This window comes from Triturus cristatus, chromosome 9, assembly GCF_964204655.1.
Source record: "Triturus cristatus chromosome 9, aTriCri1.1, whole genome shotgun sequence".
Classification (NCBI taxonomy): domain Eukaryota; kingdom Metazoa; phylum Chordata; class Amphibia; order Caudata; family Salamandridae; genus Triturus; species Triturus cristatus.
The window spans coordinates 455238488-455246143 of NC_140592.1; the positions used below are offsets into that span (position 1 = coordinate 455238488).

Consider the following 7656-nt stretch of genomic DNA (forward strand, 5'->3'; position numbering starts at 1 on the left):
TTCACTGCCACTTGTATGTGTTGTATTTAGGGAGGTGGAGCTAGAACCCAATGAGCCACTTTCAGTATGGATTGGTTGTTTTGTTTTTGGTACAAGATGATCGTACTTCCTCGCGAAAGTGAAAATACGACCCTCGCAGTAGTCACGTTCATCCCTTCTCAGTTTACGGGCCTTGCGTATCTTTATTTCTGACACGTGGCGTTCAATTATATCATTAAGGATGGCATAATTCTTAAATGTGCCTTCCGGCATATTTAGATCTTTGATTTCTGACTCTAAGGTGTCTATGTCCCTCTGCAGCTGCATAACTTTTCTTTCACAGTTCTCTATTAGAATGGCCATGGGTTTGTTTGAGTTATTACTTAATTCTTTCTCCCATTCACTTAATAAATCTGCTTCGAGATCCTCATATGTAGGGAGGATTTGTGACCTTAAACCCCTTGGGATCCTTTTAAGCTTGATGTATTGCTTTAAGGTGGCAGCATCCCACCACCGTGAAAGTTCATTTCTTTTTAACTTCTCTAATCTAACGAATTTCTCCCTCAGACCTTCTTTTTTAGAGGTACGTCCACCCTGTAACAGCGTGTTTAAGGGTGCGTTTTTTGCAATATTGCTAAATAGGTCTTCAGCCTCTTTGTCCCTCTTTGGTTTTTCTCTGATATCGGAAGTCATTGTGTTCCTTGTGCTGCCACCTATTGATAACAGTTTTCTAACAGATAAGTGGTCTGGGTCATAGGTTTATTGGCGTCTCAAGGAAAATGCACATTCATTATCTGTGATTCACTTCTATGACGGTGCTGTAGGGTGTAAAGAAACCACAAACTTTACAAGAGAAAGCAAAAGCTTAAATAACTGTTTTTCAAGTCCCCAGCACACGTGAAGTTTAGAAAATTCTGACGTTCATAGTCTGTGAGTAAAACAGTATAAGAATAAATCAATAAATCAGTTGCGAAATCTTCTTCTTCTCCTCTTTATTTCATGACGTTTTCAAGTGGAACATCACAGTCACAGCCAACACGTGTTTCGTCGTATTGGGAAAGTAATCCCACGACTTCCTCAAGGCTGTGCAAATAAACAATAATAAACACCCTCTGGTATCAGAAACTTTAAACAGAGAGGAGTTTCTTGTCTTAGAAATGCAACAATTACAATTCAACAAGAGAGGGAGATGATTGGGGGATTGTAAAGAATGCTGGTTGTAAACTACAGAACTTTACAGCATTAGGATATGCATCCAAGTGTTAGAGTGAAATCTAGTAAGATGAAGACCCAAAAGATGGAGAGAGAAGGAGGGCTAAAAGTGAAAATCACACGTGATATGTTCTCGTAAAAAATTGTGGGCGACTAAGCTGAAAAGTATTCCTTTATAACGTAGTGACATAGTGAAGCGCAAAACAGCATGCCAACCGGTGATATTCAAAACACACCTCCAGGCCCCATGGCTATATTTACCTATTTTCTTGTTTCAATAATATTCTGTTTGTAAAAAGAACATACCAAATGTGCCATTAGAGCTTGGACCACAAGGTTTATTTAAAACCAACCATCCTATTTGTTGATAAAACAAAAGAACACAAAACCTACTTTGAACGTGGTTCTAATTCCAGACCACGTGGGGGGTCTCTTTCCGGACGAGGAAAACAGGGTGTCACAATCCTGATTCAGTATAATGTATATATCGCAATAGTCTGTAAATAATAAAAATAGCCCCATAAGTACTCATCCAAAATACGAGTGCCTTCAGAAGGGTTAAAACATTGGCTAATGATTCAATATTCTAGCAGCGTGTTTAGGGACAAACACGCACAGATTTACACCTAGTTCCATGTGCGGTACGTGAATTGTAATCCAAAGGCGACTAATATTTGCTGAGATAAAAGTTCTCTCAACCCATTCTACTCACAACGGGGTAAGACACAAACGAATCCAAAAGCGGCTAATAATTGTTGGGATAAAAAGCTCTCACAACCCATTTTACTCAAAACGGGATAAAACACAAATGAAAACAGAGACTCATTTCTCGACAGCGTGTGTGAGGTCTGACACGCCCGAAATATCCCAAAATCTATTCACAGTGCACTGCTAAGTCCAAAGCGACTCATGTTAGCTAAGGTGGTTACTATTTGGTCCGTATTACTCCCCACGACACTACGCCTCCTTACCTAAGTATAGGTCAATATCCCTTGTCCTCGTCCTCACAATGGTAAACGGTGGGTCCGCCGAGTGCAGCAGAGTGTTCCTAAGCGCATGTGAAACTTTCAAGTAACCAACTACCGGGTGACGTGCAACGTCTCGCGTCATGTTCATAGAAATAGAAACAAGACTCCACGGAGTCTTCTCAGTCTCGTAATCACTTCTAACAAATTCTAATGTACACCATTAATTCTATCAGAATCAAGTGAACAAATCCAACGACTGTAAATCAGATTACAAAAAAAAGAACTAAAATTCCCGAGTTGAGCGCGTAATACATGTGTTCGTGTACCGAATTCGTGAAGCCTGTCTTTACGTCAGTATCAAGCCTGTTGTCACTGGTGAATTAGCAAATTCCAGGATTAAAGTATACAAGGTGAAAATACTCAGTGCAGTTGTAACGTTCGCCTCGAGTCACTTTGGTTTTTATTGTGAACCCCTAAGTCTCTCCATCAGTTAAAGTCAACTGATCCAAAACCAAATAACATTGAAAAGTGTATGTAGGCTGCTAAGATCTATACACAAAGTTATACATACAGCTAGACATAGACAATACATCATGTATGATGTATAAGGTACATTAACTTTCTTACATCAGAGTCATGGTCATTACGTTCATTAGTATATATACTGATACATTTAAAATTTCAATTTGTTGTCTGAAAACAGATATATTCATCATATTTTAGGCAGAGTTGGACAGATACTCTATCTGCCTAGGAAGTAATGCAGTTCGTGGTCGATATTCAATCCACATTCTGTACTCCTCAATTTTATGTTTAAAACGTTTTTATTGAAACAAAACAAACCATGGGGGAGGGGGATAGGAGGTTAGAGTACATATAATACAATCAAAGAAAAAAGGTGCAACTCAAGAGGGTTGGCGATGGATAGCTCGATGGGCCAGGGAAAAAGCACAGTAAATGAAAGGCTAGAAATGCAATCTGTGGAATCCCTGCGTGCATATCCAACACCCCAAATCTGAGCAATGAAAGCCAGCAGCAACTCAACGAAGCACAATCCACCCCCCCCATCCCCCCAGTTAAGAAAGGAAGGAAGAAAAAACAATACCCCAACCCCCCCGTCCTATGGTCCCGCGCCAGAGTTATCCTCACCAAAAAGCCCCGCACCCCCCCCCCCCCGAGGGCCCCGTCTCACATGTGATCTAGTCCGCCGGGATCACCGGCGGCGTCAACCTGAGAAGCCTAAGATACCTCGGACAGGTGAGCTCCCGGAATTCGGTGGACAGCAGCGCTAGAAAGGGTTGCCACAGCTCTTCAAATTGGTCTATCTCCCCCGCCACCGTAAGCGACAGCTTCTCCATTCCCAGCACATGCCAAAGCCTATGCAACCAACCCGTGATGGAGGGGACAGTGGTGGTGCGCCAGTGGATAAGGATGTTCTGGACCGCAGACCCCAGCGCAATCGCGATCTGCCTACCCCTGCGGGACTTCAGTGGGTACATTAGGTCATTGGGGAGGCCCAGCAGGACATACGCCGGGAAGCGCGGCAGCTCTATCCCAAAGTGCTTATCCACCTCGTCCAAAACTTCCTTCCAGTAAGCGGTCAGCACGGGGCAATCCCAAAGAATGTGTGAGAGGGTACCCTCCTGCCCGCAGCCCCGCCAGCACCCCTTGTCAGTGTGTTTATGCATTTCATACAGTCTCTCCGGGGTGTAGTACCAATAAGTGGACACCTTAGTAAAGGTCTCCGTAAGGCCCGTGTGATATGCAGAGTGCCGCGCCCGATACGCAATTTTGTCCCATTCCTTGTGGCTGAGTGTCCTACCCAATTCCCTGTGCCAGCGCTCCCTCCCCGGGTTGTAATAGTGAAACGGCGGGGGTTGTAGGTACTTGTACAGATCGGTAATTAGCTTAGCGTCGGAGGTCCGGGTAGCCAGCCACCTCTCATACGGTGTAATTTGACGAGCAGCGGTGTCACGCACCTGGGGCTGGAGTGCCCAATGCCGAACCTGCATGTAGCGCAATCTGTCCAGCTCCGTCAGGCCGAACTCCTGGCGGAGTTGCTGAAAAGGAATCACTCCCTCCGGTCCATAGATCTGGAAGAGCGCCCTGCAGCCCGCCTGCACCCAATGGGAGAAAACTCCCGGCTCCATCCCTGGGGAGAAGTCCGGGTTGCCCACTATGGGTGTGAACGGCGAAGGGAAGGTGGTGAGGCCCCGAGCCTCACAGACTGCATCCCACACCCGCAGGGGGACCCGCGTAACAAAAGAAGCGTAAAGGTTAGGGGGGCGATGCGCGCGGCGCAAGAATGGAACCTCTTGTAAGGTGCGGCCCGCCACTGCCTGGTCTTGAAAGAGCCAGTGTTTGTCGGACTCCCACCTGCTCCACTCCACCAGATATCGCAGCTGTGCCGCCTGAAAGTACTTACGGAGGTCCGGAATACCGAGACCCCCCGCCTCCGGAGCAAGCGTGGAGAGGACCCTCTTCATTCGTGGCTTGCGGCCCTGCCAGACAAACTGCCAGACAAAGCGGGAGATGTCAGCCTGCATTTGTCGTATCCAGCCCACCGGGGGCTGGAGAGGGAGGGCCCGGAAAAGATACAGTATCTGGGGCAACACCGTCATCTTAACCGCCGCGATTCGCCCCAGCCAGGACAGTAGGCCCTTGCTCCAGCGACCAAGCTCCTCCTTGATCTTCCTGCTGAGGGAGGCATAATTGGCTGTAACCATCTCCGGTAATGTGGGCGCCAGCAGAATCCCCAGGTATGGCACCGTGGACGAGGACCACTGCATGGGGAAGAGTCGCTGAAGGTCCCTCCTGGTGTCCGCAGCCAGGGACACGTCTAACGCCACCGACTTGCTCATATTCATTTTGAAGCTGGCCACACATGCAAAGGCGTCCAGTTCCTGGAGGCAAGCAGGCAGTGACCTCCTAGGGTCGTCCAAGGTCAACAGGACATCGTCCGCGTGGAGACTGACAGTGTGGACATACTGGCCCATCCGGACCCCAATAGCATCCGGGTTATCGCGAATCCTCTGAGCAAACGGCTCCATGTAGAGGGCAAACAAGAGCGGCGAGAGGGGCAGCCCTGCCTCGTGCCGCGTTCGATGGCAAATCCACCGGAGCTACACCCGTTGACCCGCACCGACGCTGAAGGATGCTTATAACAGTTGAATACCATGGTGCGGAACTTATCACCGATTCCCAATTTCTTGAGAACCAGCTCGAGATACGGCCAGTGAACTCTGTCGAAGGCCTTCTCCGCATCAACGGACAGCAACATCCGCTCCCCCGGGATCCGCGAGGCCTTCTCCAGAACATGCGTCACCCGCTTGGTATTGTCAACCGTCTGTCTGCCGGGTACAAAGCCAGCCTGGTCCGCCTCCACCAGTCCGGGGAGGTGTGGACCCAGCCTGGACGCTAGAATCCCTGTATACAACTTGAGGTCGACATTTAAAAGCGAGATGGGTCGATACGAACCGCAGAGGGCCCGGTCCTTCCCAGGTTTCGGGATCACCGCGACCGTCGCCCTCAGGAGATCCGGTGGGATGGCTCCCGGTTCGGAAAAGGAATTAAATAGCCGAGTAAGGACAGGGGCCACAGCCGTGCAAAAAGTCTTGTAAAACAAAGACGTGTACCCGTCCGGGCCCGGGGCCTTACCATGCTTCAGCCGCGCGATAGCGGAAATCACTTCCTCAACATGGATATCCCGCTCAAGGTGGTCCGCCTGAACCGGATCCAGCACCGGAAGGGTCACCGACTCCAAATAGCCTTCGGCATCCCGTGGCGAGGAGGGCTCCTCAGCATACAGCGCCTCGTAGAAGCCGCGGAAAGATTCCGCTACCTCTGCGTCCCCGGAGACGACCACCCCGTCCGTGCCCACCAGTTCCCTCACGACGCTACGCTGCTGCGTGACCCGGAGCCGGTGTGCTAGGAGCTTGCCACATTTGTCCCCCCCAGTGTAGAAGGCATGTTTCATGCGCAAGGCGGCATACTCCGCCCTATCAAGATCCAGTGCCGACAGGAGCTTCCTCGCAGCCTTCAACTGCCTCCACACCCTTGGCGCCCCCGTGCGGCGGTGGACCTGCTCAAGCTCCCGGACCTGAACGGTCAGCTCGTCCCTTTTCTGTTGCCGCTCCCTATTTTCGGCTGCGGAGATAGAGATAAATTCCCCCAGGAGGACTGCCTTCAATGCCGCCCACTGTGTCGCCTGCGAAGTGTCGGTGTTGCTATTGTGAGTTAGGTAGTCCTGTATGACCTCCTCAATGCGCTGCACTACAGACTTTTTGTGTAAAAGGGTATCCTGGAGGCGCCGCACCCCCCGAGAGGGGGAGGCCACCGGCCACTGGAAAACGCCGGTGACTGGTGAGTGGTCAGACAGGGTCAGGACCCCGATGTCCGCCGCCGTGGCAGCGGCACGCATAGGTCCACTCACCAGAAGGTAGTCCAGCCGTGAGTAGGTTCGGTGTGCATGTGAAAAGTAAGAGTAGTCCCTATCCGTGGGGTGCATGGAGCGCCAAAGGTCGTGTAAGTCCATTTCCGCAATCCGGGCCTTCACAGCCTGGGACAGTTCCCCCGTCTGCGGGAAGCGCTGCGCCGATCTGTCCATCACAGAATCGAAGACAATATTAAGGTCTCCCCCCAAAATGACGTGGCGGTCGGGAGAAGCAGTGACATCCACCAACACGGAGTCTAGGAAACGCTCTTGGTGGTCGTTTGGGCTATAAACGGAGCCGACCGTAAACGCTATGCCTCCCAAGCGCATGCGATACGCAAGAAGCCTCCCCTTCTGTTCAGCACACTTATACAAAACCTCCCCCCTAAAGGAGTTCGCTAGAAGAATGGCTACCCCCGCCGTCTTGTTCGCTGCCGAGGAGAAAAACTGGGTAGGGAACTTAGCAGAGTGCAGCCTATGGCAATCCCGGGACAATAAGTGGGTCTCCTGCAAAAGGCAAATGTCCGCCTGCGTCCCCTCCAGCAAAGATAAGATCGCTCTGCGCTTCACGGGGTTATTCAGACCCTGAACATTAAGGGTCACTACCTTTAGGGCCGACATTCCTCTCGGGGATCGGGAACGCCGTGCAATGGGCAGGGGATCAGCGGGTGGGGCGCGCGGGGCAGCCGCGCAGGACAAGCCAAAACAGACCAAGCGTGGGCATGGACAACATCGGACGGGACCTCCCCAACCCCAGAACAACCCCTACACCCACCCAAAACACAACCCTGGCAACTAGCCAAACGCAAACTCAAACACCCCATTGTCCCAGTCAAGCCCCAAAACGGGCATGTCCGTAGAAAAGAACGAAGTGGACGTCCAGCCACTCACCTCCATCCGCTCCCCCCCGACCCCCCCGCCCCGTACCCAGCATTTAAAGAAGCTAAAGGCATCTCCCCCCGGAGTGAGTGTTAGGCCGTCAAGGCCACGCCGGTGGAGCCGGCCGAGTCCCTGGCCGCCGCCCTCAAAGCGTCAGCCATGTCCGCCCTGATGGTAGGGGAATCA

The 7656-nt window shown here is 50.9% G+C and overlaps 1 protein-coding gene across 4 annotated transcripts in view; it reads right to left on the bottom strand.

Annotated features, from left to right (window-relative positions):
• C9H19orf47 (chromosome 9 C19orf47 homolog) overlaps positions 1-2268 on the bottom strand; it is a 270934-nt gene extending 268666 nt beyond the window's left edge. For 2 of the 4 annotated variants that reach the window (XM_085625356.1, XM_085625349.1), the window contains exons 1-2: positions 2163-2268; positions 1585-1688 (exon numbers count right to left, since the gene is read on the bottom strand). The gene's annotated coding sequence lies outside the window, so the exon portion shown is untranslated. The remainder of the gene's footprint in view (positions 1-1584; positions 1689-2162) is intronic. The other 2 variants (XM_085625351.1, XM_085625360.1) reach the window with 2 other exon arrangements.
• Between the last annotated feature and the right edge of the window lie 5388 nt (positions 2269-7656).